The sequence below is a fragment of the Calypte anna genome, chromosome W (genome assembly GCF_003957555.1).
Source record: "Calypte anna isolate BGI_N300 chromosome W, bCalAnn1_v1.p, whole genome shotgun sequence".
Classification (NCBI taxonomy): domain Eukaryota; kingdom Metazoa; phylum Chordata; class Aves; order Apodiformes; family Trochilidae; genus Calypte; species Calypte anna.
In genome coordinates, this window is record NC_044276.1 from 18,749,106 (window position 1) to 18,762,052 (window position 12,947).

General features: G+C 50.5%; 1 pseudogene; it reads left to right on the plus strand.

The window, feature by feature from the left end:
- The first annotated feature begins 761 nt into the window (after positions 1 to 761).
- LOC115600127 lies at positions 762 to 12,660 on the plus strand (annotated as a pseudogene).
- Positions 12,661 to 12,947: the final 287 nt, after the last annotated feature.

Genomic DNA, 12,947 nt, shown 5'->3' on the forward strand with positions numbered 1-12,947 from the left:
AACGGATGGTACTCCCATAGGCTTATTTCACTCTCCCTTCCACTATCCTTCCTTGTTAACTTAAGACACTGCTGCCCAATGCTACATGCATCACAGCAATGTTCCTTAGGCTTTGAACCTTTTTTATCTTTCTCCAGGGCTAGTACTAGGGGGTCCTGAGGGGCTACATTGATTCCGCACTCTTTTTGCCATTCTGGTTTATTCCTCAGGGTGAAAAACATATCTGCATACGTCACCTCATCCCATTTATTGAGCCGGCGGAGGAAAAGCATCAGTTGCAAGACTGTATTATAATTAATTGTCCCCTCCGGTGGCCATTTTTCACCATCATCCAATTTATACAACGGCCATCATTGCGTACAGTATTTAAGGAGTGTCTTTTTACTTATACTTCCCCCCGGAACCCCCCCCAAGTCCTTCCAGTGTTTTAAGATACATCCTAAGGGGGTTTTCATATTTATATCTTTACTTGGTTGATTCCCCATTGCTATTTCCTGGGTCCGTGTTTTCTATTCAACTGAGTCAATCTCCTTCCCGCAAGCACTGTATGTCAGTCTATTTTAGCACTTCATTCATACGATATCCAATCGCTTCGTCCTTTTCTGACCTGGCCTCTCGCGAGGAACAGGAACTGCAGAGCCGGACTCCTCTTTCGCTTCGCAGCAATGCTGCGTCTCATGCACACTCACCCATACGCAGTGCTAGTTTATTTAAACTGTCCTACCTTTCCGGTCTATCAGAATACACTGCTTTACCGCGAGATGCCGCTGGCAGACCGTAAGGTACCGATACTGGTCGGCTTCGGGCTGTCACACACCCGCAAAACAGCTGTAAACCAAGGTACGGTTTTGCAGATAATATCACAACAAATTATAGACAACACAAAAACACTAAATTCGTCTCTTTGCAAAATTCCTACAATCAATACGACAAAGTCAAATAAAAGCATACGACAGAGTTAGACAAAGGCATAAAACGTATGTATCCTTTCAAAGTTCCTCCAAGGGAGTGGAGAAAATTGGACAGAGTCCCGGGCTTTGTTGAACGTACTACCGGTCAGCCTGGAACTATTCCCGGGTTTTGGTTCAGAAAAGAAACAAAAGACCAACCGCTCTTTTTAACCCTTAGATCATAGTTTTAAACACAGTTATAAGAGAAAAACAAGTACCCTTAAGCAAGGTAGCAACATCAAGACTGTGGCAAAAACAGATACCACTTCTTAGCAGGACTCTAACCTGCCTAACACAGTTATAAGAGAAAAACAAGTACCCTTAAGCAAGGTAGCAACATCAAGACTGTGGCAAAAACAGATACCACTTCTTAGCAGGACTCTAACCTGCCTAACACAGTTATAAGAGAAAAACAAGTACCCTGAAGCAAGGTAGCAACATCAAGACTGTGGCAAAAACAGATACCACTTCTTAGCAGGACTCTAACCTGCCTAACACAGTTATAAGAGAAAAACAAGTACCCTTAAGCAAGGTAGCAACATCAAGACTGTGGCAAAAACAGATACCACTTCTTAGCAGGACTCTAACCTGCCTGCAGGACTCTCAACCTGCCTTTGCCTGGGCGTCCCCACGGCTTCTTTTCAGGCGGTCACGTCTGACCCCAGTTCCTAAACAAAGCGCTTTATCCAAAACCTATAGACAACAATAAATACCTCTTAATTTGAAGCAGGAGATGCAGAGAAGCCTTCGTCCACCAAAGAGCGCTGTTCCGGGGGGGGGTCCCTCCTTCCGACAGAAATTCGTCAGGGGCGCCCAGAGGGTCCCGTCCCCCGGACCCGGCTTGGGAGGACCCCCTTAGGGTCTGGATCTCCTGTCTGGTCCCATCTGGGTCGCCAGAAATGATGCCGAATTTTGCCCCAAAAGGCGAGAATAAACTGCCTCAAAGACTTAGTTTGAGTCAAACAGGCAGGAGGTATTTTATTAACGACGCGCGTCGGAGAAATCGCAAAGGAATTTCTGAATTCCCGTGACAAATGCAAGCCTTTTTATACATTTTGATTACAGAATTACATCATAGTACATACATAATCATACATATGTATATAGAGGCGTGGTATAGGCGGGGCATAGGGCGGGGCCTTTCTTTTGAGGAGCATCTTGGTGGTCGTTCCGGTTGCCTTCATCATTGGCAGGGGGCGTCCCGTGAGTCTTCCTCCTTTAAACTTTTGAACTCCTTCCTAATTTTGGCAATCTCCGATGTACTTGGCTTGGCCCCCATAGCTTGGCAGAGGCCTTTGGGTCAAGCCGACCTTGTTGGCTCTGAAATGCGCTGAGCTCTATCACTGCCTGTTCCTATCTCTCTTCCCTGCCATTGTGTTCCATTCCTTAACCAATTTATTGCTCTATGTGGTTTCCTAAACGCTGAGCTTTCTCCAGATGCTCTATATCCTATGCTTTAACCCATTATCTCTTGAAAGTAACTGTTTTAGGGGCTTCACTAGCCTAGGGAGTTGAATTCCCTGAATATAACTGTCCCTGCTACTAAAGACTGAGGCAAGGAAGTTATTAAGACCTTCAGTCATTTCCTCATCTTTTGGTATCATGTTCCCTCCCACATCTATCAGGTGATGGGGGGTAATCTGCCTCCTTATGCTGGTTGGGGGCAGTCTGAAACAGACTCCAAATACAAGATCTCCCTTACTTGCCTTCCCCTTCATCCCTACCCATAAACACTCAACTTTGTCATCCCTGGAATCAAGCTCTATGAAGTCAAAACATTCCCTAACATACAGAGCCACACCACGACCTCTCCTTCCATGCCTATTCCTTCTGAAGAGCTTATATGCATTCATTGCAGTGTTCCAACTGTGACAGTCATCTCACCACATTTCTGTGATGACAACTATATCACAGCTGTCCTGGTGTGCAATGGCTTCCAGCTTGTCCTCTTTGTTGCCCATGCTCTGTGCATTGGTGTAGATGCACCTCAGCTGGGCCTCCTTTTGTCTGGGAGAAGCCCTAATCACCTCCTGATTATACTCCAATATTTCCATAGCCCCCAACCTCACACCAACTCCTGTGTTCCACCAGCCACATGCAGTGCCATTCTCCTCCTTCACCAAGACACAGGACTGTGAGCCCTTGATTGCACACCCTTCTCCCACAAGTACTGGTATGTCACATTCAGGCTCCTCTCCAGTGACTCCACTTTCACCCCTGGCCCCTTCATACCTAGTGTAAAGCTCTGCTAATTACCCCTGCTATCTCCTGTCCTTAAACCCTTTTACTTCTGTGGGATAAGCTCTTCCCATCCCCTGTTAGGAAGCCTGGTCTGCTGTAAAACCAGCCTTGGTCAAAAAACTGATCCCTGGAGAAGTAAGGAGGAGTGTAGTTCAGAAATATACAGATTGTGAACAATCCTGACTTACTTCAGCTTAGGCTACAATGGGTTAATGGTTATTGAGGCCTAGTTACAGGTTTCTAAAAATGAGCTAATGGGAAAGAGATAATTAATTAGCAGCAGAAGAGAAAAATAATTATGTGAAAAGAGTGGTTCCGTGAGAATGGAATGTGTAATTGGTATACAAAGCCACCTGCACGATATGATTGTGTAAACAAGGCTTCTCTATATAAGTGAGTGCAAATTATTAATAAATGATTTCATAGGATCATATTGATGTGTACATGGAATCCTTAAGCCTCTGAAGACTTTTTCCCCACAGAGGAGGGTCAGCAGAACTGTCAACTTGGAGGAGGAGCAGGCAAATTTTGGCCTCTTTCTGGTTGAGAGAATCCCTTGGGAGGCAGTCCTGAAGGACAAGGGATTTCAGGAAGTCTGGACACTGCTCAAGAAGAAACTCTTAAAGGTGAAGGATCAGGCTGGCTCCTTGTGCTGCAAGAAAAACTGGTGGGGAAAGATGCCCAGCCTGGCTGAATAGAGATCTGGTTAAAAGTCATCAAAAAAAGGAGAGTTTGTGGCCTTTGGAAAAAGGAGCAATACACTCAGGGTGACTTAAAAGATGTCAGGAGGCTACAGAGGGAAAAAATTACAATGGCCAAACACAGTGTGAAATGAATCTGTCTGCTGCCATTGAAGAACATAATCAATGTTTCTCTGAACACATTAGCAACAAAAGGAGAGTGAAGGAGAATCTCCATTCTTTATTGGATATCATGAAGAATCAGTGACCAAGGGTAAGAAGATAGCTGAGGTACTTAATGCCTTCTTCGTCCCAGCCTTCAGCAGTAGGACCAGTTTTTTTCTGGGGTACCCAGTCCCCTGAGCTGGCAGTCAGGGACAGGGAGCAGAATGGAGCCCCCATGATCCAAGGGGAGATGGTCAGTGACCTCCTGCACCACCCAGAGACACACAAGTCTATGGGGCCAGATGGGACCCATACAAAGGTGTTGAGGGAGCTGGCAGAAGTACTCACCAAGCCTCTTGTCATCATTTATCAGCAGTCCTGGCTGACTGGGGAGGTGTCAGTAGACTGGAGTTTGACAGCTGTCATCCCCACCTACAAGAAGGGCCAAAAGGAAGATCCAGGGAGATACAGGCCTGTCAGCTTGACCCGTGCCAGGGAAGGGGATGGAGCAGATGGTCTGAGTGCCATTACACAGCACGTGCAGGACAGCCAGGAGATGGGGGACAGACAGCATGGGTTTATGAAAGGCGAGGACTGCCCTCTTAATTGGATCAAACCCTGGCTGATGTCTAGGCCCAAAGAATTGTGGTGAGTGGAGCTCAGTACAGCTGGTGGCTGCTCACCAGTGGTGTTCCCCAGGGTACAGGGACTGCTCTGCTTCAATCTCTTGTCACGGTTTAACACTGGCCCGGCAATTAAACCGAGTAACAGATGCTCTCTATTAATCTCTCTCTCCTCCCTGATAAAGAAAGGAGAGAGAATAAGGGAGAGAGACTTATGGGTTGGAAACTAAACTACACAACTTTAATGAAACAGTAATGATAAATAGGAAAAAATTACTAAATATATACAAATATACAGGAAAATGGATACCACGTTCCTCCCCCCTCTTCCCCAATAACTCTCACGTCAACACTGAGGATGCAGGGCAGCCCTGGGAAAGTCCAGGCTGGACTCCGGGAGTCGGCAGGAGTCGGGAACTGGAGGCAGGAACACACAGATATGGGCTGGCACGGATCAGGACCACAGGCAGACGAACGGACGGAATCCTTCCAGGATGCCGGGTGAAGGAAGGGAAGCAGGAAAGGCAGGAAGGGCAGGCAGCTGGAAGCTGGAATCATGGCTTGGCCCTTGTGATCCCTCAAATTTATACTAAGTATGATGTATATGGGATGGAATACTCTGTTTGGTCAATTCTGGCATCTATCTTGCCTGTTCCTCCCCAAAGGAGGGCTGCAGGTGGGACCTCTTTCTTCCTTCTGGAGGGTAAATTTTTCCTCAGAGCTGAGCAGTGTCCTTGGCTCTGCATAGCAGTCTCTAGCAGTAACTATAAACATCAAGTGTTATCAGTTCTAGAAGCAGACACTGTCTGAGAAACTTGCTGTTAATTTCAGCAAGTGCAACTACTTACAAGAGACTTAGCTAAAAGCAAAAGTACAAGACAGAAAATCACCTTTATCCTGGCCCAATCCAGGACACTCTTTATCAATGACCTGGACAAGGGGGTGAGTGCACTCACAGGCCCTTTGCAGATGTCACCTGGGCTGCATCAGAAATAGTGTGGGCAGCAGGAGCAGGGAGGTGATTGTTCCCCTGTGCTCATCACTGGTGAGGCTGCACCTCGAATCTGAGGTCAGTCCTGGGCCCCTCACAACAAGAAGGACATTGAGGGGCTGAAGCTGGGGACCCACACATGTCTGGGACCACCTCTGGCACCTCCAGAGTCACCCGTGTCTTGCATAGGAAGAGGAGGGAAAGGAGATTCCCCCTGGCACTGCCTGGGTGTCCAGTGTGAGAGTGGGAGAAGCAGAGGTTGTGTCTCTAGAGGGGAACTGGCTGTGCTAGACAGGAGGGAGGGGACATCAGCAATGACAAGGGGATCAGGGCCTCCTTGTCCATGTGCAGGAGGCTGGGAGGTGCCCTGCCATAGTCCTGCCCTTGGCATTGCCCATCTCTACATCCCAGTGCTGCCAGGAGAGCCCTGGGGGCTGAGGGAAGGACAGGATCTCCCATTGCAAGGGTCTGGGGCTCAGGGCTGGCACCTTTGGGGAATGGGCTCAGGGATGGGCCCTTTGCCATCCTGACACAAAGCCGGGCTTCCTCAGCACCAAAGCCACCTGCACCTTCCTTTTCCCCACCTGCCATCACTGCCTCCTGGTTCCTGCTCCCCCCACACCCTGCAAGGGACGCTTTCTCCGGGCTGTCCCTCAGGGGGACCCAGGCACACAGCAAGAAACTTTGGACTTGGACTCTGCCTTGGACTTTCTTGTTGAAAAAGAAGCTTCTGCAGCTTCCTCTTGAGCAATTGTCATGGGCTCAGCATCAACCCCCCAGAGGGCTCCTGACAGCTGTGAGCTGGGCTCCTGGGATGGAGGGAGCTGCTGGCAAGTGGGCAGTGCTGCAGAGAGACATCTCTGGGCAGGAGCAGCTCCTCTGCAGAGCGCAGCAGGGCTGAGGGCACTGCCAGGGTATCTGGAGGAGATGAGCAAGGTGGAGAGAGCTTCAAGGGGGGGAAGATAGAGGAGATGAGTGCTAGCTCAGTGGAGGAGAAGCTTCCCAGCTTCTGACATGCTGAGTGTCTGGTGCAGGGCAGTGAAGCTGGTGCAGTTCCTGGAGGCATCTCCTAAAGCTGCAGAGCCAGAGCTGATGGGAGCTGTAGGTGGAAGGGGAATTGTGAAGAGGAGTGAGGGTGTGTGTGCAGGCAGGGGTGCCCATGGCTGTCCTTCAGAGCAGGGTCCTACAGCCCAAGGGCTGTGTGCTGGGGCAGGGACTCTGCTGTCTGCCTGCCTGCCTGCCTTCCTTGAGGAGAAGGTCTGTACAAACCTCATGAAGTTCATAAACGCCAAGTGCAAGGTCCTGAAGCTGGGAGGAGGAAATCCCCACTGTCAGTAGAGACTGGGAGATGAATGATGGAGAGCAGCCCTGCAGAGAATGACTTCGGGATCCTACTGGGTCAAATCCTTTATGACAGGGTAACCCACTGTTGGGGAAACAGTTCAGAAATATACAGATTGTGAGCAAACCTGACTTAGGCTACATTGTGCTAATGATTATTGAGGCCTAGTTAGAGGCTTTCTGAAAATGAGCTAATGGGAAAGAGATAACTTAATTGGCAACAGAAGAGGAAAATAATTATGTGAGAAGAGTGGTTCCGTGAGAATGGAATGTGTAATTGGAATACAAAGCCACCTGCATGATATGATGGTGTAAACAAGGCTTCTCTATATAAGTGAGTACAAGTTGTTAATAAACAATTTCATACAATCATATTGATGTGCACATGGAATCCTTAAGCCTCCGCAGACTTTTTTCCCACAACCCACCTTCTGAAGAAGGGAAGCATGTGGATGTAATACTTCTGGACTTCAGGAAGGTTTTTGGTACCATCTCTCATAGCATACTCCTGGATAAAATGTCCATCATACAGCTGGACAACTGTGCTATGTGATGGGTGAGCAACTGGCTCACAGGTGGAGCACAAAGAGTGACAGTGATTGGGGTAACCTGCTCCTCATCAAGACATTCAAGCACTGCAGCAGGTCTCCCAGGGAGCTTTTGTCATATCCATCCCTGAAGCTTTTTGAGTACAAAATTAATAAACCCTGAGCAACTTTCTCTTACCCCAAATCAACCCTGATGAGACCAGGAGGTTGGTGTAGTGTAACAAGGCAACCAGGTGCCACTAATTGCCAGGGAGTGAGCATGAGCTTGTGTCAAGCCCACCTGTGCCCAATTAGGGTGGGCCCCCACTGCGCATGAGCAGGACCAGGGGGCCAATAAAAGGTGAGTCCTGAGACACAAGCTCAGCTCAGTCCTGAGCATGCTTTGCAGAGAGGTCAGTTGCTCTTAGGAGCACCGTATTACCTTCGTTGCACCACTAGTGCTCATTGCCCTCCGGGTGAGTCTCTGAGGAGTCTCGAACCCTGGGCCTCGGCATTGTAGTACTGGGTCTTAGCCAGCTGCACCACCAGAGACTCACCTTGAGCACTGCAGTGGAGTCTCACCAGAGTGGAGCAGAGGAGCAGAATCTCCTCCCCTGACCTGCTGGCCACACTGCTTTTTGTGTAGCTCAGGACATGCTTGGCTTCCTGGGCTGCCAGCACACCTTGCCAGCTGGTGCTAAGCTTCTCATCAACCAGCACCCCCAAGTCCTCCTCCTCCTCAGGGCTGCTCTCAATCCATGCTCTGCCCAACCTGTATTTGTGCTGGGGATGGCCCCAACCCAGGTGCAGGACTTTGTACTTGTCCATAGAATCATAGAATCGGCTGGGTTGGAAGGGACCTCTGAGATCATCAAGTCCAACCCTTGATCCACTACCGCTGCAGTTACTAGACCATGGAACTGAGTGCCACATCCAGTCTCTTTTTATATATCTCCAGGGATGGAGAATCCACCACTTCCTGGGGCAGCCCATTCCAATGTCTGATCACCCTCTCGGTAAAGAAATTCTTTCTAATGTCCGATCTAAACCTCCCCTGGCACAACTTGAGACCATGCCCTCTTGTCTTGTTGAAAGTCGTCTGGCAAAAGAGACCAACCCCCACCTGGCTACAACCTCCTTTCAGGTAGTTGTAGAGAGTGATGAGGTCTCCTCTGAGCCTCCTCTTCTCCAGGCTGAACAGCCCCAGCTCCTAGATCTGCTAGATCACTTTTGCTGATGCACCCCAGGACACTATTGGCCCTCTAGACTACCCATTTGGTCATCCCTTTGCAGAAGGATGTCAGGTTAGTCAAGCAAGATTTCTCCTTAGTAAATCAATGTTGGCTGCTCCTGAGAACCTTCTTTGTGTTTGCACATTCAGAGCACTGAATATTCTGTAAGGCAGACTTCTCTTTTCCAAATCAGTATTGAGAGCTACATCTACCATTGAAGAGATGTGGAATCCCCTCAGTTTCCACAGTTTTCTCCTTCCCCTCTTTCATCCTCCTGTGTGGTAGCACAATGGACCTTCCAGTACCTGATGGGATCCCAGTGGAATCCTGAAGAGGGACTGTTTCCAAGGGCCTGGAATGACAATATGAGGAGCAATGGGTTTTAGTAGGAAAGGAGTTTATTTGGATTGGATATTGGGTAAAAGTTCTTTACCATGAGGGTAATAGAAAAAGTGGAACAGGTTGCCCCTGGAGGTGTTTGAGGCCTCAACCCTGGAGATGATCATGGTGAGGCTTGAGGAGGCTCTGAGCAACCTGATCTAGTTGAGGGTGTCCCCGGTTAGTGCAGGGGGTGTTCGAATGGATGACCTTTAGAGGTTCCTTCAAAGCCAAAAAAATTTTGTGATTCAATGATTATTAGACCTTTGGCCACCTCAGTTACCATGGAGAGTGGCCAGAGATCTCCCAAGATGGGGTTTTGAGGCCCCAAACCCAGGGCCAGCCTGCAGATGTTGACTGTGTGACATCTGCAGATGTGACGACTGTGGGCAGTAGAGCAGGATCCTGGGATGCCTGAAGGGTGGGTTTGGGCATGGTGGAGCTTTTCTTCACAGTGGGAAAAAGCTTGGGCAAGAAAGAATGGCCCAAAGTGCAGTGAGGGAGGCCTGGAGTGGAGAGCAGAAGAAAGAAATGTCACTGCAAGGGCCATTCTGGGAAACACCACATCCCCCAGAAGGAGCCTGGATCAGCCCAAGGCTCTGTGTGCCAAGGCAGACGCAGGGAGGACACAGAGATGTCAGGAGAGGAAGGGGACAGCAAAGTGGGGCAGGTGGGTGAAGGAGCAGAGCCTGCTGAGCAAGAGGCACAGGGGATGGGAAACCCCAGGACAGACAGTGGTGGAGATGAGAGAGGGAAAAGCTGTGGAAAAGCTGAAGGCACACTTGGTAGAGCCAAGCTCTCCATGCCTTTGCTGATGGCTCTTGTCTCTGTCCCTGATGGCCATGGGGAGACAAGTGGAGCTTCCAGTAGCACTGGGGCTCAGGGCCTCCTTGTCCATGTGCAGGAGGCTGGGAGGTGCCATGCTATAGTCCTCCCTTGGCATTGCCCATCTCCACATCCCAGTGCTGCCAGGAGAGCCCTGAGGGCTGAAGGAGGGACAGGATCTTCCTCCCTTGCCAGGGGCTGGGGCTCAGGGCTGGCACCTTTGGGGAATGGGCTCAGGGCTGGGCCCTTTGCAGTCCTGAAAAAATGCAAGGCAGAGAGAGCTTCAAGGGGGGGAAAATGGAGGGGATGAGTGCTAGCTCAGTGGAGGAGAAGCTTCCCAGCTTCTGACATGCTGAGTGTCTGGTGCAGGGCAGTGAAGCTGGTGCAGTTCCTGGAGGCATCTCCTAAAGCTGCAGAGCCAGAGCTGATGGGAGCTGTAAGGGGGGAAGGGGCTGGAGAGGAGTGAGGGTGTGTGTGCAGGCAGGGGTGCGCAGGGCTGTCCTTCAGAGCAGGGTCCTGCAGCCCAGGGGCTGTGTGCTGGGGCAGGGACTCTGCTGCCTGCCTGCCTGCCAGGGGCAGCTCTCAGCCTGCCCGGGGAGCTCCCTGGTGCTGGCAGAAGCTGAGGCTGGCAGGAGACAGGGAGCACAGGGATGGGTCCTGGTGCTGGTGAGAGAAGGATGAATTGCTCAGGGCTGCTCACAGCTCCAGCTGATGCCCAGAATATTTCTGAGGGGACTTTTCAGGACTTCCTTCAGGGCAGGGCTTTCCTGCTCCAGTCTGGGCTCTCCTCAGGCTCTGCTTCCACTTCATTCTGGCTCAGCTTGGTGGGATGGAAACTCAGCTGTGCAGGGGAGAGCAGGGGCTGAGACACCTCAAGCATCACCTGGAGGGGGACTGGGAACCTGGGGAAGTGCCTTCACCCACCACCCCCCAGCAGCTCAGCTCAGCTAAGCTCAGCTCAGCTCAGCTCAGCTCAGCCTCCCCTTTCCATTGTCCTCAGGGGAGGTGTGCCCTGTTCTTTAGCCCCTGCACCCCCCAAGTGGCTGCAGGGCAGGGCTGGGTACCCAGGGGCTAGGTTGGGCTCTGTGAGTGGGGGCAGGAAGGGAGACATGGCCAAGGAACCAGCTCCTGCCTAGGGCAGCTCCAGGCATCAGATGTGTCCGTGACAAGGAGGTGTCTATCTTCCCTCTGCCCTCTCGAGCTCTGGGCAATGCCCTCTGGGGCTTGGGAGGAGCTGACCCTCCCTTCATCAGACCAGCTCCTCCTTCTCTGCACGCAGCCACAGGCAATCCTCTTGCCTTGCTCTTTTCTCCCCGAGTGCAGCAGAAACGCTGAGGGTTTGAGGGTTCCAAGAACATTCCCTGGGAGAGATGGGGGAATCTGAAATAAAAATGCAACCATCTCTGAAACTGCCTTCTGCCACCCCAGTTCCTCAGCACTCAGAATGCAGATGCTGATGACCCCTTTTGTTTAGCACTGCTTTGATATGACAAATGTCACCACTAATAGTTGTCTCTGTCCCCCTGATCCTTTGAGCTCACAGCTACAGAGGAGATCTGACTCTGTAGCAGCCATCACAAAGAGGCTCTACTCCTCCCTACACAGTCAGGCAGCAGCAGTCAGAGATCCAACCACAGAGCTGAAGGAAGATCTGATAGAAAAGTGTGTCTGTCTATAGTAGGAAAAGAAGATATGGACTTTGTCTTTGATTTTCCAGACAAGTTTCCTGGAATTAGGAGATTTATTTATGAAAATCTTCCTTGATTTTCCCTGTTTTTTTCCTAAGACAGAGCAGTATCCCCAGAGGCAGCAGATGCCCAACAGCAGATCCATCAGCCAGTTCCTCCTCCTGGCATTTGCAGACAGGCGGGAGCTGCAGCTCTTGCACTTCTGGCTCTTCCTGGGCATCTACCTTGCTGGCCTCATCATCACCACCATTGCCTGTGAGCACCACCTCCACACCCCCATGTACTTCTTCTTCCTCAACCTCTCCCTCCTCGACCTGGGATCCATCTCCACCACTCTGCCCAAAGCCATGTCCAATTCTCTCTGGGACAACAGAGATATCTTCTACATAGGATGTGCTGCACAGCTCTTGTTCTTTTTATTCTTCATTTCAGCAGAGTTTTATCTCCTGACCATCATGTCCTACGACCGCTACGTGGCCATCTGCAAACCCCTTCACTAAGGGACCCTCCTGGGCAGCAGAGCTTGTTTCAACATGGCAGCAGCCGGCTGGGGCACTGGGTTTCTCACTGCTCTGCTGCCCACAGCCAATACATTTTCCCTGCCCCTCTGCCAGGGCAATGCCTTGGACCAGTTCTTCTGTGAAATCCCCCAGATCCTCAAGCTCTCCTGCTCACACTCCTACCTCAGGGAAATTTGGGTTATTCTTATTGGTTCCTTTTTAGTATTTGGCTGTTTTGTTTTCATAGTGGTGTCATATGTTGAGATCTTCAGGGCTGTGCTGAGGATCCCCTCTGAGCAGGGAAGGCACAAAGCCTTTTCCACTCTCCTCTCTCACCTGGCCATGGTCTCCTTGTGCATCAGCACAGCCATCTTTGCCTACCTGAAGCCCCCTTCCATGTCCTCCCCATCCCTGGACCTGGTGCTGTCATTTCTGTACTCGGTGGTTCCTCCTGCAGTGAACCTCCTCATCTACAGCGTGAGGAACACGGAGCTTAAGCGTTCTCTGAGGAAACAGTAAGGGATTTTCAGAAGCCATAGCCTGCCTCCTGCCTTCTGCCAATGACTCACAATGCATGACGTTCATGGCTGGCAAGAGGTTCTGGAGCTCTGGAGGTTCTAGCAGTATTCTCCAAGTGATAATGACCCAGAGGGTCTCCTCAGGAGGCCTGCACCAGAAGGAGAAGCAGTTCCTTGAGATCTGACCCTGGATGGACACCCTTGCTCATCACCTCCCCAACCCCACCACTGCTCTCCTTGGACCCTGGGACTTGTATCACTTCTCCTCCCATCAGACTTCTCCCCTGG